This window comes from Lactuca virosa, chromosome 2 (genome assembly GCF_052849685.1).
Source record: "Lactuca virosa cultivar CGN04683 chromosome 2, Lactuca_virosa_CGN04683_v6, whole genome shotgun sequence".
NCBI lineage: Eukaryota > Viridiplantae > Streptophyta > Magnoliopsida > Asterales > Asteraceae > Lactuca > Lactuca virosa.
The window spans coordinates 38,618,603-38,629,304 of NC_136427.1; the positions used below are offsets into that span (position 1 = coordinate 38,618,603).

Sequence of the window (10,702 nt, forward strand, 5' to 3'; positions counted from 1 at the left end):
ATATAATTAATACAAAATTCCTATTGGTGCATTCGAGCACACAATAGAAGTGAGGAATATATATATATATATATATATATATATATATATATATATATATATATATATATATATATATATTCGTGTTCATTGTTTTTACTTTTTATGTGTTAGATATATATATTTTTGAGAAAATGACAAAAATAGCCAATTATCCTAATCACTTTGCGGAAAATAGCTAAAAAAAATCGAAATTGCAAAAATGGCCTTCAAAATGGCAGATGGGAATGGTCCATCTGCGATTTGACTTTTCCATCTGCGAATGTACAAGTACCTAAAGCACAGTTGTGCTTTAGGTACTTGTACATTCGCAGATGGAAAAGTCCATCTGCGATTTTCACTATACACCTGCGATTTTTCGCAGGAAATTCTATAAAAGGATTTTTTTTCCTCATTTTTCACTCTTCAATATAGAAAAACTCTCTCTCTCGGGGATTCCTTTTGACGATTTCTTGAAGAAAATGGACGATTACTTCAACAATCCCGAAAATATGGTTAGATTTTAACTCTTTTTATGTTTATTATTTAATTATTTATTGTATTAGTTAGTGTAAAAAAAAGAAATTATATTGTTTGTGATAGGGTAATTTTGTTGTATTTGATAGTTTTAATATTTGTTATTACTAAACTTGAAGTTGAAATGCTATTTTGTTAGTGGTTGTATAAATGTACAAGTAGATACTGCGTAGAGTGTGCATCGGGTAGTTGTACATTTAGTCAAATGGTTAGAATATGCTTATTTTTTTAAGTTAGTAGTTAAATAAATTGTTAGAATAATGTTTACAATATGTTTGGTTAGTGGTTTACAATATGTTTGGTTAGAATATGTTATTTTATATAATTTGAAACTTAAAAATTGTTTGTATATTTCTCGTATAAGTTGAAAATTTGTTAGTTTAGTTGTCGTTTTAGTTGAAAAATTGTTTGTTCTTGTTTATATGGTTAGAAAATGTTATTTGATATAATTAGAAAGATAAAAATCGTTTGTATATTTGTCGTATTACTTGGAAAATTGTTTATATAGTTACCGTTTAAGTTGAAAAATTGTTATAGTATGTTATTGTTTTTTAGCGTAAATATATAAATTATTTATTAAATATTTGTATTTGCATTGTTATTATGTTATTATTGCATTTAATAATAAAATATTTTAAAATGAAATAGTTGTTTAGTTTTCTAATATGTTATTGTGTTTTTTGCAGCATAATTCTAATTATTTCGATGTGAAAGTTATTGTAAACTTAAAGGGATCAGGGTGTAACATATGAGAAGTGTTTGAAGTGTTAGATGGTGTGAGACATGAAATATTTAGAGATACAGTATTTGGTTATTTGTTGGACGTCCCTCGTTTACAAGGGGACGGATTGTTGTTCCACAAAATGTTCCTTCATCAGATACGGCTGGACGCTGTTTTATCTCCAGATGGAATAAAACGGTTATATTTTAGAGTAGCCGATACGAAATTGGTATATGGGCCGGAAGAGTTTTGTTTGATAACCGGATTGAAATTTGCGGAGTATCCAAAAAACATCGGGAAAAAAGTGTCAGAAAAAATAGTTAGTACTAAAAAAAGATGTTTATTGCGTGAGCGGCTATTTCCGAACTATACAAATAGTTCGGTGAAAATCGATGACCTGAAAAGTTTTATTTTAAATCAGCCATTCTTAGAAGTTGACGATGCCGATGCAGTTAGAGTATGTTTGATTTACATTTTATGTGAAGGTTTTTTGGGAAAAGAAATAAATGATCGCGTGCCACAAGATTGGTTTTTTTTGGCTGAGAATTTGGATGTTTGGAACAGGTATTTTTTCTTTACTTTGATACTTTTATATTATTAATGTTAAGTTATATTATAACTAAATTTTTTTTGTTTTGTTAGTTTCGCTTGGGGTAGCTATTTATGGGATTGTACGTATGATGACCTTGAGGATACATGGAACAAGATAAATAAATATTTATCACTTCCTGAGCGTCGTCAAACTTTAAAATACACTGTTTCAGGATTTACGGCTCCAATTAGGGTATAAAAATTTACTTATATTTAAATGGTTTTATTGTTATGATAATTTTTTTAATTTTAACTTTTATTACTATAATTGTAAAAATTGTAGATATGGATATATGAGATGATTCCGGCTGTTCGTGCGTGTGGATTTGTATTGAGAAAAAATAGAGACATGCCTCGGATGAAACGATGGAGTGGGACAAAAAAATTGAAATGGGTTGATGTGAACAAGATTTTTTCAAAGATACAGGTTTATAATTTTTTTTTAATTATTAATAAAATTCATTATTATACTTTTATATGCAATTGTAATATGTTCTATTTTTTAGGAGGGACAACCACCAAGAAATAAAATGTCACCGAGTGATGATGAGATGACATCTTTTTATTATATGTCATTTCAAGAGTATGTATATGGTGAACGGAAATCAGTTCCATCCCCAGTACGGGACAATTTTAGGAGACAAGACGAATCTTCGTCTAGTATGTCGTCTAGTGGTCGCTCTCATGGTAGACGTGGGCGCAGCGGAAAACCCAACCTAGATGAGGTGTTGAAACGGCTACATGCACTGGAGCAACATGTGTTTACGAACCGAGAACCTACAGAGGTGTTTGTTGAAGAAGTAAATAATGAAGATCTATTGAATAACATAAGTTTTGAGGAGCCTGCAGTATTCCAAACAAAATTTGATGAACGGGTTAGTTACACGCTACATTATTTTTTTTAATTTATTAACATATATTAATATTTGTGTTCATATTTTATATTTGCAAATTTAGGTTGTAGAAGATGAAGTGATGAATAAAAATAATACAAATGAATATATTTTTGGTGATATTGAAGACGACAAGGTTATTATAGATATTACATTTACGATTTTAATAATTTATTTTTAATGTTTCTTTCGTTAATAACTATAATGTGTTAATTTTAATGTAGGAGTTGGAGGAGAGGAATGAGAATGCGGGTTGTAGTAGGAACAAATTTGATGATGATGTGTTTGATGTAAATGATAATGAAGCTAAAGAGGTTGTTATACTTACATTTATTTTAATATTTATTTAGTAGATTGAAACATGTTTTAATTAGAGATTTTTGCTTATTAATTTAGGTGTCGGAGGAAGATGAAATACAAATTACGGGAAATGTAGATTATTATGATGCTTATGGTTTTGATGGCAAAGAAGTTACACCCGATAAACCGAGGGCTCGAAATCCATCAAAGTATTTGTGCCCTCCGTACACCGAGGTATTCGTTTAATTTAAAAACTTATATCGTAATAATAGAATTTTTTTTATGTGAATTATTTGAAAGATAGAGATGTAAACATTTCAATATTGTTTTAGCTGCACACAACACCGAAACAAAAAAAAGAGCAAAAAAGAAGGTTGATATGAAATCAAGAAGCCCCGTTCCTCCTCCAGCATTTGCTGTTGCTCACGACTTCTCCGTGTTGCGCCTGCAACCTTACGTAGCAGGCGGTAAGGTTGTGATCCAGAATTATTTATTTCATTCATATGACGTGCAGCATCGTTTGTTTAATTTGGTGTTAGATAGAGAATTTTGGAGCGCCTTGTTTGGGCATACACACGACGGATGGTTGGAGTCAGCGGTAAAATAATACTTAATTTATTTTTTTAAAAGTATTTTCTTTTTTAGTTATTAACAAAAGTATCATAATTTTGTGCAACATATCACCCTTTGGTATAGAATACTGATGGAGAGACGTTTTGATAGCGACCGACATACAATAATGCCGGCAAATTTTTTTGTTTGCCATGCTTTGGAGGAAGGGCAGGATTGGAGGGCGTTTATGGCTGGTATTGCTAAATACCCCAACTTCATGGTTGCTTGGTGGGATGTCGATACGGTAAACTAAATTTTATTTTTTTAAAGTATTATCGTTATTGTCTTTATGTTTTGGTATTCTTATTTCTAAACAAATTTTATTTCTTTTTTATCCTTATACAGGTCCTATTACCGATTCATTCAGCCCCTAATCATTGGTTATTTGGGGAACTTCGATTGGCGAATATGGAAGTCCATATTTATGACAGTCTCGGTAGAGTGGCTTATGAAAATTTCAAGCGTGATGGAACCTTTACCAAATTTGAGGCTCGGGTGGCAAATTATTTAGACAAGATTAACTATTGGGCCCGGAGGAACATCCCAAGGATTCCATTGAATATGCAATTCATATTTGAAACAAATGTTCCCCAACAAAGTAGCCATTTGGGAGATTGCGGTGTATTTGTTTGTATGTTTATGGAACAATTAGTTTCAGGCCAACCAATACGTGAACTTATTGACCCAAGGAACGCAGTTTTAGAGTTTTGCCAACGGATGGCAAAAATTTATTGGGGGTCGAGTCTTGGTCCTATGTAGTTGGATCTTATATTTGTATATGTAATTGTATGTTGAATTTAATGACCTAGTAATAACTTAAATACTTACAACATAAGAACGACACCACCATTTGTTTTAAAGTAACAAGTACAGTGCTCTAAACATAACAACAAATACAACAATTTATTGATGTAACAAATACTAAAAAGCTTACAACTTGTAAATAATAATTGCCAAAAACATCACCCAACTACAAACCAAGGCTATCTTTAACTGCTTATTTTCTGATTGAAAGAGCTTGTTACTGTTAGCTATTTTAGCTATTATGATAGATGATTGGTCCTTCTCTTCATCAACCCAACTGATAAACTCGCATTTTGGTCCGTGTAAATTTAAACATTGACAATAAAAATTGTTGCTATATAATGATTAGAGTGTAAATATGAATGAGGTTAAGAACATGATACCAAATATGGGCAAACGTAAAATAATCTTCCTGGGTTTTTAGTTGTACCCGAAATCCTAATGATACGTTCACCTCCTCAGTTACAGTATGTCATTCGCCTTTTTTAGTCTATCTAATATGAATTAATTTCACATATAAATTTAATGGAGTTACATTACACCCATTTATAGAAGAAATTTTATTACAAACAAGTATCTTTGACTATGAAATGAATTGGTTTGACTACGAATTTAAAAAGTTGAACTATGAACTGCATACAAGTACATTGTCTTGTCTTGTCGGTCAGTGATGTTTGACTATGAAATGAACTGGTTTGACTACGAATTTAAAAAGTTGAACTATGAAATATGAACTGTAGAGAAACACCAATTTGTATACAATTAAAATTGTATTTGTGTGATGATTATAATACACTTTCATTGCTTGTGAAAATGAGTACTTACACCGAAAGAAGCTTTACTCAGCTACCAATGTTCCTGCATAATCTACAAAGAACAAATCCTAATACCTTCACAGCCATCAAGAAAACGGATACCAACCGCTTTCAATTCTGTTTTGTGGCTTTAGGTTGCGTGGTATAACATAATAGTTTTATTGACTTAATTAAGATTTCTTGCTAATGTATCTCGTGTACTCTTTACTTATCAGTAATTTATGTTTGTTTTTTTATGCAGATTCGTACCTTTCTTAGGTGCATGATACCGTTGATATATGTGGGTTATTTACCCCTTCTTGGGAGCTATCTGACAACAATGTACTTCGCAGTGGCTTTAGATGGAAATCATGAACCACTACTCTTAGCAATTGGTTTGGGAACCTTAGAGTGTGAAGAATCATGGAGATGGTTCATGATGAGGTTAAAAGATTGTTTAGGTGAGGATACAGAGGTTGGTTTCATAAGCAACCTATGTGATAAAATAGACTTTGGTGTTCAGAGTGCCTACCCGGATTCGTATCATGGATATTGTCCTAAAGATATAGCTCGAAAAATATGTGAGTCTGTCGGACATAACGATACGGAAGTCGAATCGTTGTTTTGGAAGTCATGCAATGCATATAGCGTTCATGATTTTTACTTGTGTCTGGAAAGGTTGCAAAGTGCATGTAGGAAACCACCTTTCTGCACCTTGCTTAGGAGTCCAATTTACTGGCTTAACGATATAGCAATTTCAAAATGGACACGAGCATTTTTCCCAAAAGTACGTTACAATGTTAAATCGATTGACGTCCCTGAAATTTTGCAAATTATATCCACACGTGAGTTTCCTATAACAACGATAATTGAGTTAATCAATACGTCGATACAATCAAAGTATGGTGAACGGGCTGAAGTGGCGGGTAAGGGAGATTGTTATATTTAGTTTTTTTCTTGTGTTATTATTTTTCTAAAATTATCAAATTTTCCAGGGAGGTTGTCTGGTGGGTTGACCCCTTATGTTGACAGTAAGGTTCAAAAACGTGTCAACAAGTCTTATAATTGGATGGCTAGACGTTTGTATGGGGATACATTTGAAGTCGATGACAATTTTGCCACCACCAACGTACAACTTGAACGAAGGGTATGTAGTTGTGGGAAATGTCAAAAAAGCGGTATACCATGTGGCCACGCTATAGCATGTCTAAGAACCTGTACGACTGAAGCCATTCACGAAATGGTTGATTACAAGTTCACTAATTTCGTGTATCGACTTGCATATGGATCTGAGTTGGTGAATACTATACCATCACATGTGCTTTGGGAAATACCAAATGAAACGATGGTCCTGTTACCTCCCTCAATGCAGTAGTTATTCATGTACCCCGTTTATATTTTATGTCGTATTATGTATTAGTTATTTATGTACCCCGTTTTTATTTTATGTCGTGTTATGTATTAGTTATTCATGTACCCCGTCTATATTTTATGTCGTATTATGTATTAGTTATTTATTTTATGTCGTTGTATTAACGATTGAGGAAACAACATACATTAAAAGTAAGGGACATTTATTAAATAGTAACAAAACACACATACAACAACAAGCAACTTAACTAACGAAAAAAAATTAACTTAACCAACATGCATATTAAAAATGAGGGACATTCTTTAAAAGATTCCATGCATCTAAGTGGGTAAACTCGCTACCATCATATTCAAAACGGTATAGTTCCAAAGCCACCTGTCGCAGAATGTCTTCATCCGTATTTGCATGTTCATTATCCAACTCGTTATAAATACGTTGAAATTGTTTCACCTTTATTTTCAAATCCAGAAACTTCGCTTTGACATCTCTTCTTCTTCGATATTGAGTACGCCCCATTAAATGGTGAAACAAATGACAGACACGAGACCAAAATGATCCAGCGCGAACTTGTGGGGGACCCGGTGGAAAATCCTCCTCTACAGTTATAATCCAAGCTTGAACCAAAGTGACCTCCTCTTCGTTCCTCCATATATGTGGTACAGTTGAGTCCATAATTGTAAGGGGGGAAGTAATACGATACAATTAAAATGGATATTAACAACTATTTATAACGACTCCTTATTTTCCAGGTGCAATGGCTTGTCAACTCAAGTAGCAGTGTATTGTGTTGTCATTCGACGGGGATGACTTGTCAACTCGAACAGTGATTTGTTGTGTTATAAGTATAGTACACTGCGTTCGTCAGTTAATTTTGACTATGAATTGCAGACATATTAGAAGATTGGACTGCGATTTTGTGTATAAACTACTATAAATTGACATTAAGTTAAATAAATAGTTTACTAAACAACCAATACAGCTGTTCAAATATTGTTTTTGAGATTTTACTCTCTTTGTTTCAATCAAAATGAGTTCTATATCATGGAGCAATGAAGAGTTCTTGGTTCTTATACGTGCTTATATTCATGTGTACGAGACAAGCAAGTTGAATGATCCAATGTTTTGGAGCCGTTTAACCAATATTTTCAACGTTGAAAACCGAATGACTACAAAAAACGATTGTGACGAACTAGACATCTTAGCAAGATGGTATGAAATGAAAACCGAAGTTCTATTATTCAACGATCTTTATACCAAAATTGACGACACCCGTTTAAATGCTACTGAGGAGGTCATCTTGGAAGCTGCTAAGGAGGAATACAAGTCATTAAGTGACGGGTTGGAATTCCAGTTTGAAGCCCCTTGGAATATTTTGAAATATATCCCATTTGTTTAAAATCTATTTCAGTTTATTATGTGAGTACTAGGTTATTTTCATGTATTTCGTATGTATTGGATGCATCTCCTATGTTTGATTTCAATTAATAAATGCCCATTACATTAGTTTTCACAATACATTAGAATACATTACTAACAAGAATTCCATGATGTCACACCCCGAAACCGTTGGCGGAAACATTCCGGGGCAGAGGACGTCATGTATAGCATCACAACCAATGAATAACAGTAATCATAGCAACACAGCCATTACAGTGAATATTTGAATAAAAACGTTTACATATCTTTGAAACTCAGTTTTGAATCACATCCGATTGTTTTGCAAAATAAAGCTTAAAAACTCTAAATGCTTCGGTTCCTCGAAAATCCAGCAAGTACCTGTCTACTGATTTCCTGAGAATACAAGCAGTTTGAAAAATATCAGCATAAAGCTGGTGAGTTCATAAGCAGTAATTTGTAGTGAAAACTTGTTGACAAGCAAGCCGAAATGATTATGTAGTTTCAAGAAAATCCGATATTTCCTTTAATGAAAAACGTAGTGTTATCGATTTCGTATACAACCATGAATGTTCGTTTCTAAAAAATCGTAGAGATATGCAAAATACTACTTCTTATGACTAGCTAAAGCTAATCATGAAGTATACGTATTTAAGTGTTAAACCGCAACGTAAATGATTCGGTTTTGAAAACCCTGGCTCGGCCAGTATGCATAGTGTGTTTAGTTATATTTGGTATGAATAAAACTATTGAAGAAAACCAGGTTGGTAAACTATCTGTGATTTATACATAATGTGAGTCGTATAACCATGCTTGATATGACTAGAGACCTTTCCAACGTTCTTCAGGCGTTGATGTTAAATGACATTTGTACATCTTAGGCGTGCCCGCCAAACTGTAGCTAACAGTCCAGATGTGGGATTGTCAGTCCCGAATAGATCTATTCACAAACCTCACGCTCTCCCTCCAGGAGACTCTAGTTATACAGTGGTAGGATTTATCCCTGTACACCTAAGGGTACAGTAGTGAAGTAGCGCCTCACAGTATCGTACAATCTAGTTTACAAGTAATGCAGTAGCGATCTACCGTAGTGAAAATCCGAGTGTATACCGCGTATAGTGATAAATTACAGTTATGAAAATCATGATAAAGCAATGATATAAACTGTAAACGGTTTCTGTTCCAGTGCATATGTTTAGTAGAGAAAATTTCCATGCTTGATAAGTTTTTTAGAGAAATCCCAAACTATACCGATTATAGTTTGCATGTATAACGTAGCGAATAGCGTATCCGTAAAAACTATGCAATTTTTGTGAAAACGTCCCTTATGCTCGACATGGTACAAAAGGGAAAATAAAGTATGAAATTTGCATAAGTTTTATGTGTATTTCTGAAAACATTTATGTTTAGTTTGAAAGAAAACATTTATGTTTAGCTTGTATTCCCCTCCTGAAAACATTAAAAATGCGGAAAAATGTAGGGGTATGAACTCACAGTTGTTGCGTGAAGTTGTTGACTGAAAAGAAGGTTCCCGAGTTGTTGCACGCGACACTTAACGAAATCCTATTAACAAATAAATACGTATATGCATCTAAATTAGCGATTTCGTTAGATAATGTGTCGGAAAACACCTAAATTGGGTTGAGGAATGTTACCGAGACTTGCTTGAATTGAAGGAATGGGTTTACGGTTTCTGAGATGAGTTTACGGTTTCTGCAGTTGAGTTTACGGTTTCAGCAGATGGCTGAGTTTACGGTCGTAAACTCAAGAACTGATTTAACGGTCTTTGAAGCTCGAACCGTAAACTTGGAAAACGAGGTTTTGAATGTTGATTTCGATGCGAGGAGTGATTCTAGACGTTCCAAAGTGCTCCAAACGGTGTTCTTCTACGTTTCCGCAATTTTTAGAGTTTACGGTTGATGAATCTTAGAGAGAGGAGGAGAGAATGCTGCTAGAAACGTTCTAAGGAGGATAGGGGTATCGTATTTATAGGGTGAAAGTGGGGACCACTCGTCACTGACCGTAAACTAGTTTACGGTCGTAATCCCATTTTTAGACCGAAATGTTGATTTTCAGATTTCCGCGTGATATTTGGTTCCGACTCGTAAATAATTTAATTAAGTATAACTTAGATTATTTTAATTAAACCAAAATTTTGACGGAAGGTTAACGGATCTGAAATTTCATTAACGCAAATGCATAACAACACGGGAAAAGTATCGGGTTGTCACATCGTCCCCCCGTTAGAGGGAATTTCGTCCCGAAATTTGAACCTAGAATACAAATCATGGATTTGGAAAGAGATGTGGATACTTCTGCTTCATCTGTTCTTCGCGCTCCCAAGTGAATTCAGGTCCTCGCTTGGCATTCCAGCGAACCTTCACTATCAGGATGCGACTTTGTTTCGTTCGTTTGATCTCTCTGTCCATGATTTCGACCGGTTCTTCCACGAAGTTAAGGTTCTCGTTGATTTCAATCTCGTCGAGAGGAATCACAAGTGTCTTATCGGACAAACACTTTTTTAGGTTCGATACATGGAAAAGAGAATGAATGTTGCAGAGTTCACGCGGCAACTGAAGTTTATACGCTACAGGACCGATCCTAGCAAGGATCTCGAATGGTCCAATGCACCTTGGGTTTAGCTTTCCACGCTTTCCGAAGCGTA

General features: G+C 34.0%; 1 long non-coding RNA gene across 1 annotated transcript; it reads left to right on the forward strand.

Moving 5' to 3' along the window:
* The first annotated feature begins 2,700 nt into the window (after positions 1–2,700).
* LOC145156302 (uncharacterized) lies at positions 2,701–3,188 on the forward strand. The gene is made up of 3 exons (XR_013736599.1): positions 2,701–2,742; positions 2,985–3,074; positions 3,157–3,188. It is a non-coding gene; the product is annotated as an uncharacterized LOC145156302 (long non-coding RNA).
* The last annotated feature ends 7,514 nt before the right edge of the window (positions 3,189–10,702 follow it).